The sequence below is a fragment of the Microcaecilia unicolor genome, chromosome 5 (genome assembly GCF_901765095.1).
Source record: "Microcaecilia unicolor chromosome 5, aMicUni1.1, whole genome shotgun sequence".
NCBI classification, from domain to species: domain Eukaryota; kingdom Metazoa; phylum Chordata; class Amphibia; order Gymnophiona; family Siphonopidae; genus Microcaecilia; species Microcaecilia unicolor.
This window is the reverse complement of record NC_044035.1, coordinates 42,588,575-42,611,643: the sequence shown is the minus strand read 5'-3', so window position 1 is coordinate 42,611,643 and position 23,069 is coordinate 42,588,575. Positions and strand designations below refer to the sequence as shown.

Here is a 23,069-nt window from a genome sequence, read left to right as displayed (position 1 = left end):
CGCCCTCGAGGGCGGAGCTATGGCAGAACAACAAAGGGGTTGGCAGGGAGGGAGGCAGGGAGGGGGGGAATCGCTCCGGGACCCGCCCTCGCGTCAAACATCATGACGTTGGGGGCGGAGCAATGTCAGAACAACGAAGGGGTTGGCGACAAAAACCTTGCTAGCGCCCGTTTCATTTGCTCAGAAACGGGCCTCTTTTACTAGTATTCAATAAAAATGCATACTCACTTATAAGGGGTAACTTCATAACAGAGGTTTTTGAAGAAACATTTTAGGCATCCTATATGCTTTTATAAAATAGAAAAACTATCCCCAATAGCACACAAATTTACAGCTGCTGCAAGGGAGGTGAAGATGTGCGTATATACTCTATACATGGACATGTGGACATGGCAACTGTCCAAATTATACCCCTGGGAATACCTACGTACTCATGGCATCAAGCAAGAGTGTACCTACGTTTTATGAACGTATAACCATGCAATTTTTAAAATAGCCATTTCTATGCTCTACATGTGGAAAATGCTTTTATTGTGCCGTACTGCATAAATTAAAAATTGCACTTTTGCACTGTAAAACGTCACAATGTTACATTCACAATTAGAATATGAACTTATTCACAGCTCATGTTTCCAAATGAATGAAAGAAACTGCTAATTTTCTCAAATCATATATAAAACTTAAAATTCAATCTAACCCAATTCCCTAAGCTAGCATGTATGAAAAAGACGCAAGAATAGTCCCTGTACACTGCTGTGTCCCTGCCTGCCCAGCAGCCTTCTGGTCTTGCACGAAAACACAGGACGAATCACTGCAACCGACATCTAAATCGAAACCCTGGCCAGGATTTCATCGAAACACGACAGTCATGTATCCGTTCGACAGACAAAAATGCAAATCAAGATAGGGGGAAACTTTGGAAGTATAATTTACCTTTCACTGTAACTTGGCTGGTGAGGTGTATCTTGCTCTCGTTTTCACCTTTCCGGCCCCTCTGGTCAGCAGCTCTTTTCGTACCTTCCCTGTTCCTGCTCCCCGCGTGTTCCACACAATGACTTGCTATAAAACACACTGCAGCAGCAGCAGCTGAGGTTTCCTTTAGCGGCTCTGTCAGAAAACAGACACAGCATGAGGGTGCAGATGAAGACCATGAGTCTGGCCAGTCTCACTTCTTTAGCAGCATTAGCACATCTCTTCTCTCTCCAAGATACTATGTGTATCCCTATCCCCTGCTTTCTGGCATTCCAGTACAGCAACGATATTCTAAATGAAGCCACTGGTGTCACGTACATTTTGCAGAAAGTCCCAGCCACATCAGGAGGAGCAGCAGTACAGTTACTGCTGAAGAGCCAGGCAAGACAGCACAAATACGGAGACAAAGATTTTCTGACCTCACGGATAAAGCCATAATACTCTTGGACAGAGGAAGGGGGAGGATATTTCTCCGTGCAAATCAGTGTTGTCTACACAGAATTTGGGGGCTGGCAATGGGGAAACAAGCTAGGCACAGAAAGGGGAAAGCCATGTAACGCATCTGCACATTATGCCGACAGCCAAATAACCCCTCTTCCTCATCTTAGCTATAAAATTACACCTAACAATAATGTCCAAAGGGCCTTCTAATTCACAGAGAAACCCCCTAGCCAGTTTCAGCCACCCACTATAATTTAATAGCAATATTCAATAAATTCTATATGGAAGTGAAGTCTGGCTTCTATGCTGCATAGAACAGAATCTCAATATAAACCCTGCACCTTCCTGTTCTTTAACACTTTACAGGCCCCAACAATGCAGCTATGCCCCCCCCCCCCCCAAACAACTCACCAACCAACAAAATATGCTCAAAATTCTGGCATTAGATTGGGAACAGCCACATCATTCTCCTTCCAATGCCAGATAATTTGTGAAGTAACACACCAAAATATACTCAAACTGTACATAAAACCTTACCATACCATAACAACCCTATCTATGAAAAGACAGCGCTGTAAATATTTAAGAATGGGCATAGTGGGTCAGACCAATGGTCCATGTAGCCCAGTATACTGCTTCCAACAGTGGTCAATCCAGGTCACAAGCACCTGGCAGAAACCCAAATAGTAGCAACATTCCATGCTACCTACCGATCCCAGGGCAAACAGTGGCTCCCCCTATGTCTCTCACAATAACAGACTATGGACTTTTCCTCCAGGAACTTGTCCAAACCTGCTACAGATTCTCACACAAACCACACAATAGCCAAATTCACTTCAGTCATGTATATAGATTATAGAGAGATGATCCTCACCCAATACAAAATACAGGACTACAAACTGAGGAACTGAGTTCGATTCCCACTTCAGGCACAGGCATTGTGACTCTGGGTAAGTCACTTAACCCTCCATTGCCCCATGTAAGCCACATTGAGCCTGCCATGAGTGAGAAAGCGCAGGGTACAAATGTAACAAAAATAAAAATAAAATAAACTGGAAACAAAAGATGCTGACCAAAAAAACCCAGCAACCCCCCCCCCACACACACACACACACCAATTTTACAATGCTGCTATTTACATAGGTAGATGCCATGGGACACACATGCTGGCATGTATACCTGCTCCAAGGACATAAAAGTATCAGCTACCTGATCATCTGAACTAGGAAATTTCTCTCTCCTTACCTAAACTCAGATATCCCTAAAAAGGAGCCAAATTACTCCTTCTCTTTGGTTTTTAGGTTTATTTTGTTTTCTGGAGAAATGCCACTGGCACACTCTCCACTTAAGCATTTTTCCCAGATGAAAATCAATTTAATGCCACTGTACTACATTCTCATGCTTTTAGATATTGCATTTTGCCATTCAATGAAAACAGAAATTGAAAGTACTTCCTGGCTTGGCAGCCCCTTAACAGTAGGGATAAATTATTCAAGCAGAACAAAAAGTTGCCCTTTTACTTTCAAACCAGCTAACAAGAACAAAGAAGGCAGGCCATTAACAATGCTTTTAAAAACAAAGAATATCATAAAGTGATCTCAAAGTGGAGGAGTGGCCTAGTGGTTAGGGTGGTGGACTTTGGTCCTGGGGAACTGAGGAACTGAGTTTGATTCCCACTTCAGGCACAGGCAGCTCCTTGTGACTCTGGGCAAGTCACTTAACCCTCCATTGCCCCATGTAAGGGTACAAATGTAACAAAAATAAAATAGATACCATTGGAGATTCTAAATGGACTGTTGCTACTATTGGAGATTCTACATGGAATGTTGCTACTATTGGAGATTCTACATGGAATGTTGCTAGCAACATTCCATGTAGAAGGCTGCGCAGGCTTCTGTTTCTGTCAGTCTGACGTCCCAGACTCACATAAGCAGAAGCCTGCGCGGCCACATTGGTGGAATAGCAACATTCCATGTAGAATCTCAAATAGTAGCAACAGTGGAGGAGTGGCCTAATGGTTAGGGTGGTGGACTTTGGTCCTGAGGAACTGAGTTTGATTCCCATTTCAAGCACAGGCAGCTCCTTGTGACTCTGGGCAAGTCACTTAACCCTCCATTGCCCCATGTAAGCCGCATTGAGCCTGCCATGAGTGGGAAAGCGCGGGGTACAAATGTAACAAACAAACAAAACACAAGAAGAGCAAAAACTACAAAATATAAGTCATATACAGTTTATTGTACAGTGCTGCATCAATTATATGATCTCATATAGCTAAAAAAAAAAAAGAACCATCACACGTGGGAAACATTATGTGTATCCAACAAGGAAACTCTCATGCAAAGATAATCATGGGTCCCAGAGATCACCAAAACATTTTGCGTATACATAAATGTGTAATAAAAATGACAATTTATCTTATGAGAGGTCTCGCTTTACCATATAATTATATGGAAATAGTAAACTTCCGTTCAGAACTCAGCCCCTCTCTATGCGTATTGAAGCATAAAACTAGCATCTCCGGACATGAATTCATGTTTCAAGCAGTTCTGCCTCAAGGGCGTTAAGCCTGCATATGCTGTCCCAAAGACAGCTTTATTTGTTACTCCTTACAAACACAAGATCCTTGCGTTTCCAAATTCCATCATGTTAGTTTCCCCCTCAGGTGCCAACAAAGTCAGGTAAAACAAGGTGGCGTCAAAAGCTTAACTCCCTTTGAGGCAGAGTAATGACTTAAAAGAAATTCAAGTTGGGAGAAGATTGTACAAAAGTGAAGCTGAGTTTTAGACTGGAAGACTACCATATAATCATTGGGAAATAGAAAAGTGGGACCTTACATGAGAAGATGAATTATTTTTATTCCACGTTTATCTATATACAAAATAATGTTTAGACAATTGGAAAATAGGGAATTTTACACTTTCTATATGTATATTAAAAAAAGTAATAAAAAATACTTTTGGGAGATTTCTGACACTTATCTTTGGATGAGATATTTTCTTTGTTAGGATCTCCCATATATGATGAACCTTTGAGCTACACAAGTTCGGACTGAGATGAATTATTATATTTTTCGTAGAAAACTTAAAATATTTTGTTTGGTAAACTGTGATTTTTATGTATGGTTGTACCTTTGATAAGGTTGTAAATCATATTGGGCCCTACTTGGGGGATATAGCAGTCAATAAGTACCCCACTGATATTGATAATCTACTATAATAAAACGCTCCCTCAACGTTCTGAGGACAACGTTCGGAAGCCATCAGCTCACTCCCTGTCCCACAAGGATTCGTAAGTTCATGGTGGTGAAGCCCTCCAACTCACCATGTCTGTGCCCTGCCCTCGCGTCAAACGTGATGACATCGGGGGCGGAGCAAAGACGGTGAAGGGACACGGATGGTGGAAGAGAGCAAGACAGACGCCAGCCATGGACAGGAACCGAGAAGAGGGAGGGTGCGCGACACACGGCAGCATCAGGGGAGCAAATGCTGAGGACGACGCAGCCTTCAGAGCCGGGGGAACAGTGAAGGGACGTGGACGGCGCTCCACAGCAAGACGGACACCACGGACAGGAGAAGAGAGGGGGAGGGTGTGCGACACACGGAAGCATCCAGGGAGCCGATGCGGAGGAGGCCGCAGCCTTCACAGATGGGGAGATGCCGTCCGACAGCGTAAAACCCAAGGAAAACGCACTCTACCTACTCCTGCCCCTGCCTACGAATCGCTACAGACTCGCAGCAAACATCCCCAAACACCCACACAACGCAACACCCCCCCCCCCCCCAACAAAACCCCAGTGCTGCCGTCAAACCCGATCTTCATACTGCCCTGGGACAAAGCAGAACTTCTCTCTCCACAAAATACAAAGTGTGGGAGAGAATAAAGCAGCAATGGGGAGCCTAAGTACAGCCATCATTAGCTGTTGCTAGCTGTACTGAATGGAAAAAAAAAAAACCAGGGAATTTGCATGTCTTCTTCCTCATCCCCCCTTTCTTTTTAAAAGAAAGTATACAAGGCATACTATAAAGGAGGACAGGCTGAGTTCCAATACCAGACAAGTTACCCAGCTGCACCACACTCCATCTCTCCCTCACGCCAAAATAAATACACAACATCTAATATGCAAAATCAGCATCAACAACTCACACCCATACAAAAAACCAACTCACAACCCCCCCGCATCAACATACAAACACTGCCATGCGCACACAGCATCTCTCTTTCACATTCACAGACACACACTCCCTCCCCCAACTCCCTCAATACAGAAAGTGTAACATCTCTCTCACACACCCACAGACTCCATGTGACTCAACCCCCCCCCCCCAAAAAAAAAACATGTTGCAACCTTCCTCACAAACGGTATCATATCCAAAACTGTCAAATGCAAAATCAATATCTCTCACACACACACACAGTGCCATGAAGAGACAGCAACTCTCTCACTTGCATACACACCTATATACCTCAATCACCCCCCCCCCACACACACACACACACACCCTATGACCCCACAACTCCTCCACTCACACAGTCACTCTCACACACACTCTCTCAAACACGCACACTCCAAGGAAAACCTTGCTGGCGCCCGTTTCATCTCTGTAAGAAACGGGCCTTATTTACTAGTGTATAATAAAGGCGATAGCATGTGTTGAGCCCATTTACTAACACAGAACGCTAGAAATGGGCTAAGTCCATTTCCAGCGTGCCCAGGAAGTAGGGCATTTTCAAGTATTTATTTTTCAGGTTGTGCACCAATGTTCACATTAGCGCTTGTAACCTGAAAAAAATTGTTGGGGGAGAGTAGTTACTGCCTCCTATTTAGGAAGTGGTAAGGGCTCTTGCATTATGGATGTGCTAATGTCAACACACTAGCTGAATAACACGTCTACACCCATTCTCCGCCCCTGGTAGACCACCTAAAAAATATAAATACAAGTCACTTAGCGCACACACACTTACTGCAAAGCATGTTAAAGCATTTTGTGGTAAGTGTTTTCATGCATGCTAAGCGTGCATTAGAGCTTAGCAATTAGCACCTTTTAAATAGGCATAACCCAAAGAGTCAACATCCTTTAGGAAGTTCTTTAAAGTTGTTTACAGCTTTTAAATTATTTTGTAGTAGCTTATGTGCAACTATCGATTATAAAAGGGCAATGAGAAAACATACAAAGTTGAAAATGCACACTTACAGAATGACACCGTGGCAAATTTCCCCTTTCTCCATGTGCAGACTCGGGCATGCCAACTATGTCTCTGTTCAAAGTCCTCTGTACAAAGTATGTCTCAGATTGCCAGACACTGGGTGGGGCAGGAGGGAACACGCACCTTCTGTGACAGGTGAACTATATGAATTGGGAATGCCCGAGAGTGGTGTGTCTATTGAGAGACTGTAGGTGTGTGCCTGAGGATGACTAGTGGGCATGAGCGGGGTGTATATGAAAGGTTTATGCTTATGCTTATTAGTGTTTGATATACTGCCTTTCTATGGAATAATCAGGTATTTTTACATTGACTTAAAAAGTGGAGAGGGGGAAAGACAATGTGGGGGAGGGAGATGGCAGAGCTACAGAATATGTAAATCCCCAAATTATCTTACCCAGGGCTCCTTCTCAAATGCTGATGTAAAAAAGTGAGCTTTCAGTCTCTTCTTAAACCTCTGTATACTGGGCTCAAATCTAAGAGACTCAGGGAGGGCATTCCACAGGGCAGGAGCTAAGTAATAAAAAGCAGAATGACGAGTACTCTCAAATCACACCTTAGCTAAAGCTAATACAGGAAGGACTCGTCTACTTTGATTCTTAGACCTTCATAATCTTGATTAATGATATGGGTGTAGTAAGACTGATAGGTAATAGGGTAAAACCAGAACAGAATGCGTCATGAGCCATAACAAGAATTTTAAACTTAACGTACTATGATACAGGGCGCCAGTGCTCCTCCGAGCAAATGTAACATGATTACATTTGCGAGCCCCCAAAAAGCGATTATACTTACCTGTAGCAGGTATTCTCCAAGGACAGCAGGCTGATTGTTCTCACATGTGGGTCGACGTCCGCGTCAGCTCAGGAATCGGCATTTTGCAAGCAAAATATAAAAAAAGTTTTGTCAGAGTCTTCTGGCACACATGCAGCATGCGCGGACTGATTTCCCGCCCGTCGCGTGAGCGTGTTCCCTCAGTTAAATCAAAAGGCATAAAAAGAAACAACTCCAAAGGGGAGGTGGGCAGGTTTGTGAGAACAATCAGCCTGCTGTCCTCTGAGAGTACCTGCTACAGGTAAGTATCTTCGCTTTCTCCGAGGACAAGCAGGCTGCTTGTTCTCACATGTGGGGTAACCCTAGCAACCAGGCTCACTCAAAACAACGAACATTGGTCAATTGGGCCTCGCAAGGCGAGGACAGAGAGGGAAGTCTCTACTGTGCATTTGCAGGTGAGACGGTCACTTGCCGTTTATATGTTTGTTGGGTGTCTTGGCATTTACTGCCAGCTGATTTCTACCACAAGCTAAAAACACTACTGTGGCTTAGTAAAAGACCCCCTTATATGCTGAAGGGGGGCACCTAGATGTGGGTACAGTGGGTTTTGGGGGCGGTTTGGAGGGCTCCCATTTACCACCACAAGTGTAACAGGTGGGGGGGGGGGGGATGGGCCTGGATCCACCTGGCTGAAGTCCAATGCACCCACTAACAACTGCTCCAGGGACCTGCATGCTGCTCTGATGGAGCTGGGTATGTCATTTGAGGCTGGCATACAGGCTGGAAAAAAAGTTTTTAACGTTTTATTTTGGGTGGGAGGGGGTTAGTGATCACTGGGGGAGTCAGGGGTGGTCATCCCCGATTCCCTCCGGTGGTTATCTGGTCATTTAGGGCACTTTTTTGGGACTTGTTTGTGAAAAAAAAGAGTCCAAAAAAAGTGACCCAAATTTGCGCTAAAAATGCCTTTTTTCGATTATCGGCCAAGGACACCCATCTCTCCTCTGCCGATAAACACGCCCCAGTTCCGCCTTCACCACGCCTCTGACACGCCCCCCGACAACTTTGGCCGTTTCCGCGACAGATTGCAGTTGAAGACGCCCAAAATCGGCTTTCGATTACACCGATTTGGGCGCCCATGGGAGAAAGACGCCCATCTCACGATTTGGGTCGAAATATGGGCGTCTTTCTCTTTCGAAAATAAGGCGGATAGTCTGCTATTGAGAGAAACATGGGGAAGCCACTGCTTGCCCTGGGATTGGTAGCACAGAATGTTGAGCTATTTGGGTTTCTGCCAGGTACTTGTGACCTGGATTGACCACTGTTGGAAACAGTATACCGGACTAGATGGACCATTGGTCTGACCCAGTATTGCTATTCTTATGTTCTTATTTCGCCCAGGATGGGGGTTGGAAGGTGGGATAGGGCTTCTTACCTTAGCACTGCAGCAGACTACCTTAGCCAACACTCTCTTTTAGCAGTCCTTCAGCAGTACATCTTAAAAGGTGAGCCCAGGTGGAATGTTTTTCAGAAACTGTGCCAGGTTAAGACTTGTTGCCCAGTTCAGCGTTTTTTTTCTGATGCTCTGTTGCTGTCTGCAGCTCTTCCACACGGAGGTGAGAAGCGCTGTCAGGTCAGTGCAGGGGGCCCAGCACGGAGTGGGAAGGGAGCGGCGGCAAGGAGGGTAGCTGGAAATCTCGCCCGTTTTTACGGGCTTAACAGCTAGTAGGAATATAATGGGCATCTTGACGTTTACCGTCAGCTGATTTCTACCGCGGCTTAGTAAAAAGACACCCTAAGACCTTAAAAAAAAATATGTTGAAGTCATCACTAATATGACTAATAAGTCAATCCTGAGGAAACAAGGAATAACTAAACAGATGGCAAAAAATACCCTCCACACTATTAAAGATGACAAGATTTGTTACTATATTTTTTTAGACAGACATTTTCAAACCAAATTTTGCTCAACACAGTGACAGCACATCAAAATGAAAACATTTTTTAAAGCAATCTGTTACTACAGATATTTTACTAAAAACAATTGGCACAGTGAACTCTTTGGAGAAATATCAGTTTTTAAAAAATTAAGGCTGCAGTTTCCACTGCCAAAGATAAAATTTGTTGAAAGTATTCACAACATTCCATGATGCCAAATAGGGTCAAGTAATGAAATAAATTGGCAAAGGAGGAATCAGCTCCACCAGCTGAGGTGATGAGATGAGGACTAAAATCAAGAAAGCATCAGACAAGCACAGAGGATCTCTGAGGGAGAGACAGAAGGTAAAGCTTAGCAGTTGATAAGGATAGACTGGATAGGCATATGGTCTTCATCTGCTGTCATTTTGTAAGCTTCCCTCTAACTAGAATCATTTACTTAGAAAGCTTGCACTTTCAAAATTACAAAATAATTATATTATCATTATTCTGATAATAATACATTCTTCATTGTCTGTTGGCCTGTCAGTGTTCTTACTGACCGATATGAAGTTTTCCTGGCTGCTTAACTTAATGACTGTGCACGACATTCCCTTGCTATTTACAGCTTCACAGTAAGGGTTGTTTTAGCCAAAGAAAATCAGAGAAGCTGTCTAAAGCTTGCTGGTGTAAGAACAATCTCTGTAAAATGTATGCATCAAAGTATTAGAAAAAAAACACGGAACTGGGCAACAAGTCTTAACCTGGCACAGTTTCTGAAAAACATTCCACCTGGGCTCACTTTTTAAGATGTACTGCTGAAGGACTGCCAAAAGAGAGTGTTGGCTAAGATAGTCTGCTGCAGTGCTGAGGTAAGAAGCCCTATCCCACCTTCCAACCCCCATCCTGGGCGAAATAAGAACATAAGAATAGCAATACTGGGTCAGACCAATGGTCCATCTAGTCCGGTATACTGTTTCCAACAGTGGTCAATCCAGGTCACAAGTACCTGGCAGAAACCCAAATAGCACAACATTCTATGCTACCAATCCCAGGGCAAGCAGTGGCTTCCCCATGTTTCTCTCAATAGCAGACTATCCGCCTTATTTTCGAAAGAGAGAGACACCCATATTTCGACCCAAATCGTGAGATGGGCGTCTTTCTCCCATGGGCGCCCAAATCGGTGTAATCGAAAGCCGATTTTGGGCGTCTTCAACTGCAATCTGTCGCGGAAATGGCCAAAGTTGACGGGGGCGTGTCAGAGGCGTGGTGAAGGCGGGACTGGGGCGTGTTTATCGGCTGAGAGATGGGCGTCCTCGGCCGATAATCGAAAAAAGAAAGACGTTTTTAGCGCAAATTTGGGTCACTTTTTTGGACTCTTTTTTTTCACGAACAAGTCCCAAAAAAGTGCCCTAAATGACCAGATGACCACCGGAGGGAATCGGGGATGACCATCCCCGACTCCCCCAGTGATCACTAACCCCCTCCCATCCAAAAAAAAAAAAAAAAACTTTAAAAACTTTTTTTTCCAGCCTGTATGCCAGCCTCAAATGTCATACCCAGCTCCATCAGAGCAGTATGCAGGTCCCTGGAGCAGTTGTTAGTGGGTGCATTGGACTTCAGCCAGGTGGACCCAGGCCCATCCCCCCTACCTGTTACACTTGTGGTGGTAAATGGGAGCCCTCTAAACCGCCCCCAAAACCCACTGTACCCACATCTAGGTGCCCCCCTTCAGCCATAAGTGCTATGGAAATGGTGTAGAGTTGTGGGGAGTGGGTTTTGGGGGGGGAATTGGGGCTCAGCACCCAAGGGAAGGGAGCTATGGACTTCAGAGGTAACAACCTTAAATATGCAGATAACACAAAACTATTCAATCACCTGTCGTTCCAATTTCCAGATCATTTATAAATATGTTACATAGTACTGGTCCCAGTCCAGCACTGGAATTCAAATACCAAAGATATAATACAATGTTAGCATAATACTAATGATACACCTAATAAGTATGCATTAGAACATTCAACTAATAGATATAATGTTAAAGATTTTCTACCATACGGCTTACCATATAGCCAAGGGACCAAAAGCAGATATATGATGGAAACAAGATGCGTGGTACTGAGTCAGTTGGGATAATTTGTTTAGCTAAGCTCAAGGCAAGTTCTTTGTACAGTTAAGCAAGAAATAAGGAACTGATCTAAGTTACATTGTGTGTAGCATGCTAGTCCAGGTGCAGAATGAGTGTATAGTCAGTCACCCTAAGCACTAAAGACTGGGGAGAAGAGCCAGGCTTTTACCTGTTTCCTGAAGTAGAGGTAGTCTCGAGTTAACGTAGCCTCTCTGGAAGTCAATTCCAGAGAGTGGGGGCTACTCCAGAGAAGGCTCATTGGCAGGTATCACATCATACAATTTTCTTTTGACGAGGGTACAGATCCTTGAGAGGACCTTAGAGGTCTCAAAGGCATTAAAGGGCTTATTCTTTAGGTACTCTGGCCCATTTTGTCTGAGGACCTTGAAAATAATAGAGTTTTAAACTTAGCCCTGTATGTTACTGGTACCCAGTGTAACTTTTGCAAGAAGGGTGCGATGCGGTCACACCACTTGCAGCCTTCTATCAGTCGTGCTGCAGCATTCTGAATTGGTGCTGATACCAACTCTTTTTGGTTTGGCCAGAGTACAGGGCACTACAGTAGTCTAGTTTACAGATTAACTGGCTGTGCTGCAGCTCTGTCTGTACATTTTAGACTTAGATCCCTCCCACCCACCCCTCTACCCACCCACCCCTAGGGTGATAGTTCTTATATACCCTCCCAAGCAACCTAATCTGCCTGCAGATAACTGCTCTGTCTCTGTGTTCAGGCTCTTCACCTCCTTTCCTCCCACATTTTTCAAACATAGTGGGTGTGACTTGTTCTTACTGGGCAGTGCCTACCTGCCTGCTGCCTACCATTCCAGTTTTAAGCCTCTAATCCAGCTCTGCCGTTCTATCTATCGCTTAACACCTCAGTCACTACATATATACCCATAACACCTCAGTTACTACTTATGGCCCCTTTACACATTCTCTTCCTTGCCCTGTCCCTTCCTAATCTTTTTCCCCTCCCCCTACCGCTGTCTACCACTGGAACTCACTGCCCACCCATGTCCTCTCCCATCTTGCTCACTACTGCAATACCCTACTCACCCCCGTCCCTCACCACCTCACCATCTCTCCTGTCCCCCTCCTCCTTCCTAGCTCTCAACCTTCAACACTTCCTTCCTGCCATTAACCCATCCCCATTCCTCCTAAGCGCATCCCGTCTTCGTCGCCTTCGTCGCCCTACCTCCCCCACCCTCCTCCGCACTCTCTTGCTCCTCCTCCTGCTATCCGCAGGAGACATCAATCCCAATCCAGGTCCCCCACACCTGTCTTCGTCCTATCCATGCAAACGTTTCCGGGATGTCTCCAATCTCATATCTATTCCCCTCCTCCCCCCTCTTCCCTCCCCTTCTCATGTGCACTGTGGAATGCCCACTCGGTCTGCAACAAACTTCCCTTCACCCACGATCTCTTCATCTCTCATTCCCTTCACCTGCTTGCCCTAACTGAAACCTGGCTCTCCCCTGACGACTCTGCCTCAGTTGCGGCTCTATGCCATGGAGGCTATCTCTTCTCCCATACTCCCCGCCTAGTTGGCCGTGGAGGAGGCGTCGGGTTACTACTCTCGCCCTCCTGTAGCTTCCAACCCCTCCTCCTACCACAGTCTCACTGCTTCTCATCCTTTGAAGTCCACTCCATCCGTCTATTCTACCCGTTGCCACTCAGAGTGGCAGTCATTTACCGCCCCCCTGATAAATCCCTCCCTTCCTTCCTCACCGACTTTGATGCCTGGCTTTCTGTTTTTCTTGAACCCTCATCTCCATCCCTCATTCTCGGAGACTTCAACATACACGTTGATGACCTGTCCAACTCTCACGCTTCTCAGTTCCTCACTCTAACATCATCCTTCAACCTCCAGCTTTGTTCCACCACCCCTACTCACCGTGATGGCCATTGCCTTGACCTCGTCCTCTCCTCTTCCGGCTCACCCTCCAATTTCCACACCTCAGCTCTTCCTGTCTCTGATCATCACCTGATCACCTTCACACTTCTTCACCCTCCCCCTCAGCCCCGCCCAACATTAACCACTACTTCCAGGAATCTCCAGATTATTGACCCTCCCACCTTATCATCTAGTATTTCTAATCTCCTCCCCTCCATCATGTCCTCCGAGTCTGTTGACGAGGCTGTCTCCGCTTACAATGCCACTCTCTCCTCTGCTCTGGACACCCTTGCACCATCCACCTCCCGTCCCACAAGGCGTACTAATCCCCAGCCCTGGCTGACCCCTTGCATCCGTTACCTTCGCTCCTGCGCCCGATCTGCTGAACGCCTCTGGAGGAAATCTCGCACCCATTCAGATTTCCTTCACTACAAATTCATGCTATCCTCCTTCCAGTCCTCACTATTCCTTGCCAAACAGGACTATTACACCCAATTGACTAATTCTCTCAGCTCTAACCCTCGTCGTCTCTTCGCCACCCTTAACTCCCTCCTCAAAGTGCCCTCCGCTCCCACCCCCCCGTCACTCTCTCCTCAATCACTGGCTGACTACTTCCGCGACAAGGTGCAAAAGATCAACCTTGAGTTCACTACCAAGCCACCTCCTCCTCTTCACCCTTCAACCCTCTCCCTCAACCAACCAACCCAGACCTCTTTCTCCTCCTTTCCTGATATCTCCGAGGAGGAAACCGCCCGCCTTCTTTCCTCCTCAAAATGCACCACTTGTTCCTCTGATCCCATCCCCACCAACTTACTTAACACCATCTCTCCTACTATCACCCCCTCCATCTGTCATATCCTCAACCTCTCTCTCTCCACTGCAACTGTCCCCGACACCTTCAAGCATGCTGTAGTCACGCCACTCCTCAAAAAACCATCACTAGACCCTACCTGTCCCTCCAACTACCGCCCCATCTCCCTCCTACCCTTCCTCTCCAAGACACTTGAGCGCGCAGTCCACAGCCGCTGCCTTGATTTTCTCTCCTCTCATGCCATCCTTGATCCGCTTCAATCCGGTTTTCGCCCTCTTCACTCGACAGAAACAGCACTTTCTAAAGTCTGTAATGACCTGTTCCTTGCCAAATCCAGAGGCCACTACTCCATCCTCATCCTCCTGGATCTATCCGCTGCTTTTGACACTGTCAATCATGACTTACTTCTTGCCACACTGTCCTCATTTGGGTTCCAGGGCTCTGTCCTCTCCTGGTTCTCCTCCTATCTCTCCCACCGCACCTTCAAAGTTCACTCTCATGGATCTTCCTCCACCCCCATCCCCTTATCTGTTGGTGTTCCCCAGGGATCGGTCCTTGGACCCCTTCTCTTCTCAATCTACACCTCTTCCCTGGGCTCCCTGATCTCATCTCATGGTTTCCAGTATCATCTCTATGCTGATGACACCCAACTGTATCTCTCCACACCAGACATCACCGCGGAGACCCAGGCAAAGGTATCGGCCTGCTTATCCGACATTGCTGCCTGGATGTCCAACCGCCACCTGAAACTGAACATGTCCAAGACCGAGCTTATCGTCTTTCCACCAAAACCCACTTCTCCTCTTCCTCCACTTTCTATCTCAGTTGATAACACCCTCATCCTCCCCGTCTCATCTGCCCGCAACCTCGGAGTCATCTTTGACTCCTCTCTTTCCTTCTCTGCGCATATCCAGCAGATAGCCAAGACCTGTCGCTTCTTCCTCTTTAACATCAGCAAAATTCGCCCTTTCCTCTCTGAACACACCACCCGAACTCTCGTCCACGCTCTCATTACCTCTCGCCTGGACTACTGCAACTTACTCCTCACCGGCCTCCCACTTAGCCATCTATCCCCCCTTCAGTCTGTTCAGAACTCTGCTGCACGTCTCATATTCCGCCAGAACCGATATACTCATATCACCCCTCTCCTCAGGTCACTTCACTGGCTTCCGATCAGATACCGCATTCAATTCAAGCTTCTCCTTCTTACCTACAAATGCACTCAGTCTGCTGCCCCTCACTACCTCTCTACCCTCATCTCCCCTTACGTTCCCGCCCGTAACCTCCGTTCACAGGATAAATCCCTCCTCTCAGTACCCTTCTCCACCACCGCCAACTCCAGGCTCCGCTCATTCTGCCTCGCCTCACCCTATGCTTGGAACAACCTTCCTGAACCCTTACGCCAAGCCCCCTCCCTGCCCATCTTCAAGTCTTTGCTTAAAGCCCACCTCTTCAATGCTGCGTTCGGCACCTAACCCTTACCGTTCAGTGAATCCAGACTGCCCCAATTTGACTGCCCCGATCGGACCGACCGTTCACTTGTCTATTAGATTGTAAGCTCTTTGAGCAGGGACTGTCTCTCTTTGTTAGATTGTACAGCGCTGCGTAACCCTAGTAGCGCTCTAGAAATGTTAAGTAGTAGTAGTAGTAGTAGTTGCGATGTTATCATGGCATGGACCACTATGGTTAGACTTGTCTTTTCAATATACGGAGAGAGATTTCGTAGCTGCTGGAGGTGACAGAGACAATTTTTGAATATTGTTTGAATTTGCAGGATCAGAGTAAGTGATGAGTCTAGCAGTATCCCAAGATTCCTGACCTGTATTTTAAGGGGAGTTCATACTTCCCAAAATGTATTTCGAAGTCGGGTACTGCCATCTTAAGTGAAACTCAAGCAGCTGGTATAAAAGTGCTTTTTCTGAGCTGTGGCTGTTCAAGGTGGGTCGGACCCTGGAAGCTACCCCAATGGAGAAGTTTAAAGGATAATCTGTCCCCATCAGGGTCTGTCCCAACTACATATTTATTCTATACAAAGCGGTGCTGGGTACAGAGAGGAATCTGGTTAAGGAGCGGCTGATGTCAATAAGATTTTGTTTTCACTTAGTCTGGATAACGGATCACCATCAAAACTAGTAAAGACTCTGAACGGGACACTCAAAGGGTTGTGGTCAAGATTATGCTGTGTGTCACACATGCTTACTTGATGGTGTGATGCTCTGTCCCACCTCCTTCAAGTGCTGAAGATGAGGCTTTGGCCACCACCTGACCATCTCTCTTTGGGGAGTTGGATGTGCTATGCCTAATAAATTACTTTTTGTAACTTTAGACCGTTGTATGCCACTGAGTGTAAACAAATCTTTGGCAGCTAAACTGAACTCTGCTACTGCCTTTTTTTCAAATCTTCAAACTCGGGTAGATACCCAGGGAGAGTCGCTTCAAGAGCAGACTGTGAGTTAAAATGGTTCATTACACAGGTTAAGGATCTGCAGTCTCAGAAATTTATAGTTTAAAAAAAATAGTTGGAAGCAAACAGGTGCAGCTTCTGAAGAAAAAAAAAAGGTCTTAGAAAATCCAAATCTCTATATTCCGATTCTTCCTAGATCAACTCTCCCATTAGCATTAGAGGTGTGATGGACATTTTCACATAATATTTCAGTGCTCCCTGAGAATTACCTATCATGAACCTTGGGAGGAAAACCTGAGGAATGTGGACCTTATGACCCTGGGCTATCTTCAGACAGCTTGCAGGGGTTGTTGTTGTTTGCTTTAAGCAAAGCTTAGGATTCAAGGCTTTAGTCAGATCCATTCTACTCATCAACCTTGCCCTTGAGGCAGAAGAGGATTGATAGGCTCTTTATGGTGTATTTTTCTACTAAGGAACATTTTTTTTTTTTTTTTAGGAGCCTGGAACTGCTGTTTTTCCTGACCTTTACAGAGACAGGCAAATGAGAAAAGACATTTTAGATATTACTACTACTATTACTACTTAGAAGGATCATTGGGCACTGAAGCCACTTTCCTACTAAGGTTTCCTTGCAATTATAAAAGTTAAATATTTAGGTAATAAGTTGTTTGTGTTTTTTTTGGCCCTCAATAAACTGACATTTTTTTTTTGCAGCAGAGTTCTCCCTAGAAATGGTTAGATCATGTTTGTTTTTACATTACACATTTGACTTGGACTGACCTTTTCTCCATTTCCTATGTTAATCTTCGAGTTAGTGGCCCCTGTTGTGGGACAAGTATATAGTTGCATTTCTTATTTTATAGCATTTATGGAACAAGATGCATCGCTTGTGGAGTCACTGTAAAACTTAGATAATCAAAAAAGGCTCCCCAACTTAGGGTTCCTTTTACTAAGGTGCAGTAAGCGCTAGTGTGAACTTAAACTCAAAATGGCTTACTGCAGAACATGTGGTAAGCGTGCTCTAAAAGATATTATCACATTTTTCTTGGACAGGGCATGTCAGGGGCAGAGGGTGGGCATTCCTTTGCTAATCAGGTAGCGCAGCTACATTACTGCACACTGATTAGCGCAGAATTAGTGTGTTGAGTTCTTACCGTCTATAAAACAGGTGTCAGTAAGGGCTCACACTTTTCTTTTTTTTTTGTTAATGCCTGCACGCTAATGGTAACATCAGTGCATGGCCATTAATGCAAAAAAAAAAAAAAAAAAAAATGGAAAGTCAGCCATTTTACTGCTATGGTAAAAATGGCCTTAGTGCGTGCAAAAAAACCTGCATAACGTCGTACACCAAGGCCACTTTTTAGCACCAGCTTTGTAAAAGGACCCTTAGTTCCTTTTAAAATTTGCATACTGGTATTTATTTATTTGTTGCATTTGTATCCCACATTTTCCCCACCTATTTGCAGTCTCAATGTGGCTTACAATATTACATCATGGCCAGCGTCAATCAAGCGTGGATAAACAATTGAATTATATACAAGAAATAAGTGTAACATAAAAGCGTATAATCAATTCCAAAATCAGAAAACAGTCAAACTATAAGGAAGTAGTGATGTATAGGAGTTCTTATAATTGATTAATTATGGTAAGCCTTGCTAAAGAGATAAGTTTTTAGTGTATTTAGTGTATCTCACCCCCTTTAGTCCTATCCATAACGAACTGCTTCCTGACATTATCTTCATCCATGTTGAGGGCTGTTACCTTTTTTTTAAATGTCTGCATTTATTAATCATTCACAAATAGACATCTATATACCAGTTACTTATTGATTTATATATTAGAAAGTTTTTTAGATTTTGTTTTTACATTAGTGTAGTGTACCGTTAGTTTGAAGTATTTTGATTACTGTATAGTTGCATTACAGCTGAAACATTTGCTTGACAAAAGGTATTATAGAACGTTAAACATGTTAGCAATGGTGTACAATACTCAACTGGTCCTCAATCTCTCCTATTCGACACTTTTTTAATTAAAAACAAGTTTGTATTTATTGAGACCAGTGAGCTGGCTAGAAATGAAGTGTATGTAGTTCAAAAGAATTCCAGAATTCAGCAGATGGGCTTATGCACCTGGCAGAGATCAGAACATTTTCAAAGGTACTGACTGTTCATGGTAAAGAGAGGAAAGTCTCAAGCCTACCACCAACTCAATGATTGGTTCAAAACCTGACATGATGTTAAAATCCATCTACAACCCCTTCTCCCAGTGTAATAGAACGCTACATGGTAGTGAAGACCTATACCTTTCTCTGAAAAAAAATTTGTTCCTAACAAGAAATGTATCATATATTGTTGAAACTTGAGAAGATGTGGCCTACATAAGCCAATTGTGATTTTTCCCTCAAAGTGAGCAACTCACTTCTGGAGTTAATAGAGCAAATTTCAGATAATATGGAATGGACACGGTTAAGTAGTTAAATGGCATAAGAACGCTGAGCCTCACCAAAAAACCTTACCTATCTGCAGCCTTCAAGGATTACAACTTGTGCACCTCTATACTACAGTATGACTGAAGAAGAGAGTTCATATTTTGGATTGGTCAATATTCCAACCTAAACACTACTGAAATGTTATGGCAGGTCCTGAAGTGAGCTCTTCATTCAAAGAAGCTCTTAAAACATCAGAGTGCTGTGTAGAATAAGACAACATTTCTCATCAGCGATAGGAAAGTCCAATCAACACTTACGAGAAACTTTTATTGCTCAAGGTGGCGTCACTAGTTCCGGAATGAAGGGTTCAAATAGTTTTTCATACAAGGATATTTACTATGGCATTTTTTGTTGAATAAATATAACATCATGAAACTTTCAACAGCAGTTTGTGCTATCTGAAGTCTCCATGCTGTGCACAGTTCATTCAATGTGTGTTGCCATTCTTGCCTATGCAGTCCTGCCAGCCAATAGGAAGAGGCTGCCTGCATTTTGCAATATCAATTTTTCTCTAGGCTTTGATCACTTAGCAGATAAGAAAGCTTGGAGCCAATTCTCGGAGGTCTTTCTGTGAACTTGCTTGTTTCCTGCATCTGTCAGGAAATCACATATTCTTCTCACACTAGAAGTTTCTAGAGAAGTAAAGCGCTAAAAGAATAGGGGAGAAACCTCTGGAAGCTTGTGAAACAGTAAATGTTTATGAGGTATGTGGGGGGGGGGGGGGGGGGGGGGGAGCAAGAGCTGGTGCCAGCCAGCAGAACCTCCAAGTATTATAAGCCTTCCAGATCCCTCCTGTCCAGCCTGATGCAGTAACTTGAATGCAGTATCAGCCTGTTATACTTCCATGAATTGGCACTTGCTAAAGGAGCAAGGATTCATGAGCCAAGAGACAAGTAACAGACCCAAAACCTGGTTGCTGACTTGTTTCAGTGGGGAGGTATGGGGAACCTTCCCATCATAGGCAGTCGGTGGCCCAACTGTTTGGGGAGGCTAAAGGGGGCGGGGTTAGGATGGGGCCAGGGGTGGAGCTTAAATCCATAATTGTCTGATAACACAGAAAAAATAAATAAAAATAAAAGTCACAATACCTTTTATTAAATTTAGATATTAGATATGTATCATATGTCAAAGAATAAAGTGGTTGCTCAAAGCATATTCTAAGCACAATCGCTCAACTGCAAAACACTATGCACAACTTTGTGCAAAAACACTCAGAACCTTACTGTACCATAAAAATTACACTGGGCAGAACCTAATACACCAATATACCACCCATACGGAAAATGCAGACCATCAACAATATGAAACAAGGGATATCATCACAATTCTCATGTAGAGCCACAAAACACCCTAATTCATGTTTAATGTGGGATAAAATGCCATAAATAAGTAAATAAATATAAACTTTTAATGTTGAGCACCTGATTCTCAAAGTAGACTTATTCCAAACACTATAATGAAAATAAAATGATCTTTTCTACCTTTGTTGTCTGATGACTTTGTTTTTCTGATCATGCTGGCCCAGTATCCGATTCTGCTGCCATCTGTCCTCTTCACTCCGTTTCCAGGGCTTTCTTTTCATTTATTTCTTTACTTTCCGCCTTTCTTCTTAATCTCTTGTCCTACATCCGTAAGTAAAATCTGGGTCCTCCACAGACTTGACTGTCCAGTGGATCCAGCTTCTACTCTCTTCCTTTTCCCTCATCTCATCTGCTTCCTGACTCCTCCCTCCTCCTCCATCCATGTCCAGCAACCCTCCTCTCCATCCACCCACCCATGTCCAGTAACCCTTCTCTCCCCTTCCCACCAGCGACTCTCCTCTCCCCTGCCCCCCAAGCCAGCCAGCCAGCCATCGCTTTCTCCCCCCCCCCCCCCGAGTCCTGTCTCTTCCGCCCTCACCCATCAGCTCATTTTTATAGCGTTGTTCTCCCTCCGACGCCACGCCGTGGATTCACAGAGCCAGCCTTAATCTGCCTGCGTCGGAGCCTCTCCCTCAGACGCGTCCCACCTCTGCGTAAGACAGGAAGTTGCATTGAAGGAGGTGGGACGCGTCTGAGGGAGAGGTTTCGACGCAGGCAGATTAAGACTGGCTCTGAGAATCCACGTCACGCGGCGTGGGAGGGAGAACGCGGATAGGTGAGAGCAAGTGGGGGTGCAATACTCGCACGGGAGGGGGGAGGAGGCAAAGACCGCCAGTCAGCGACAGCGTTTGGCGCTTAGGCACCATCTCTTTTAAAGATCTTTGGGGGAGCCTGCGCCCCACCTAGCACTACAGCCAAAGGAAGTCCACGATTGGGCGCCTATGCTTCCCATCCCTGTCTTGACCTGAGAAACTGTGACATCCAGGTATGCCACTACTGTAACCAGTGCATGAAGGAACAAAGAACTTTTATAACATCTGATATCATCATCATCATTGCAGACAGAATGCATCTGTTCTAGATACCAAGAAGCCTATGTTACCAACTAATTAAATCTTAACAGCTAACATCTGCTAACTATATCAGCAATTATAAAGAACTGTGCAAGCCAAGCCCTCACCTATCCAGTGAGCAGGTTTGAGGAAAGAGGAGAATAAGGAGAATTTAAATGTTTTTAAGCATGTGAGGAGGAGAGGAGAAAGGTATTGTATATAGTTGGTCATTTGTTTTGAAATATTTGAAGCTGTATTGTACCCTAATCAACTGAAAGATAGTAAAGTTTCTGGTTTCTGCAAAAGAACTCCAATAATGTGGTTTCCATTATTGTATGAAGTGTGAAATCTGAAGCACAGCTTGCCCAGCCTCCTAGGTAATCCTAGTCCTGGCTCTGGTCCCGACCAATAAATAATAGTGTGCGCCTCTCTTGGTTCAACTATCCCAGGCACTGTCTAGGCAGCCACCTAGACCACTTTACAGCAGATATTACACCTCTCTTATTAGGATTTTGATTAGAACATAATCATGTTGTGAGAATAAACTATGCTAACACTGGCCATCCTATGGGGTTCACAACCACTCAGCACTGTTCCCCAGATTCTATATATGGTGCCTAGATTTGCATGCCAAAATTTAGGCATGCTAACGAGCAAATTGTCAATAATTGGGTGCTAATTGGGACTGATAATTTGTGCATGCATCTGGCTGCGCGCTATAAGGCATGGTGCCTAACTCTAATAGCACATAACTCAAAAGAGGGCAAAACCATGGGTCGGTCAGGGGCATTCCAAAAAGTTACACGTGTTGTTATAGAATACTAACTCAGCAATTAACTTTGGCACCAGCAGCCATTTACAGAATTCCTCCTGTACGGATAAAAGGTTCATTCATCTGAGAGCTAACAATTTAGGGCTCAATATTGGGCCAGATGGGATCAGCATTTTGTTGACCATGCCGGGCCACGTCCAGACATTGAATTTCTCAGAGTTGGCTAACACATAGCTGGTTAGGTGTGATATTCAGCACTTAACCAGCTATGGGTTATCACATAAAGATAGGACTGACTTTTATACAGTCCTATTTATGTGGTTAACCTGGCTAGTTAAATGCGGACTATCGGCATTGAACTGGCCAAGTGCCGACGTCCCAGAGCACCTTTAAAATAGCCAGTTTTCAATTTGGTGCTACCCAGTAATTTTCAGCACTAACCAGATTAATTTCTAATGGAAATAACTGGTTAGCCCCCAAAAGGCAATTTAACTGGCCAGGAGTTGCTTCTGGCCAGTTAAAATCATCCTGATTATGAACCCCTTTGATGGGGCTGGAGCCTTTCCTGGAAACTAAGATGGCCACACGTACTTGAAGTGCTGCTGGCTTCTCGTTGGCCTTTTCTAATTTTTTTGGTTCTGATGCCAAAAAGATGAGGTAAAGCTGCTGCTCAAGCCTCACAGCAGCTGGTGTCCCCTGTTGTTGGCACAACGGATTTTTATCTGAGAAGCGCCGGGCTAGTGGAAAGGTCGGGAAATAGCATGCTTGAGATGCCTGTCATGAGGGAGAATGCTACACTAAGCCCCAATCAACCAGCCCCTCCCCCACAGTCATGAGGAATGAGCTCCCCGCTTTT

General features: G+C 44.8%; 1 protein-coding gene across 4 annotated transcripts in view; it reads right to left on the bottom strand.

Moving 5' to 3' along the window:
* The window catches only part of SEMA4G (semaphorin 4G), a 408,621-nt gene that overhangs the window by 344,724 nt on the left and 40,828 nt on the right, over nucleotides 1-23,069 (bottom strand). For 2 of the 4 annotated variants that reach the window (XM_030202836.1, XM_030202840.1), the window contains exon 2: nucleotides 934-1,107. The exons of 1 other annotated variant lie outside the window; for it this stretch is intronic. The gene's annotated coding sequence lies outside the window, so the exon portion shown is untranslated. Of the gene's footprint in view, nucleotides 1-933; nucleotides 1,108-7,410; nucleotides 7,452-23,069 lie in introns of those variants that run through there. One more of the 4 variants, XM_030202837.1, reaches the window with a different exon arrangement.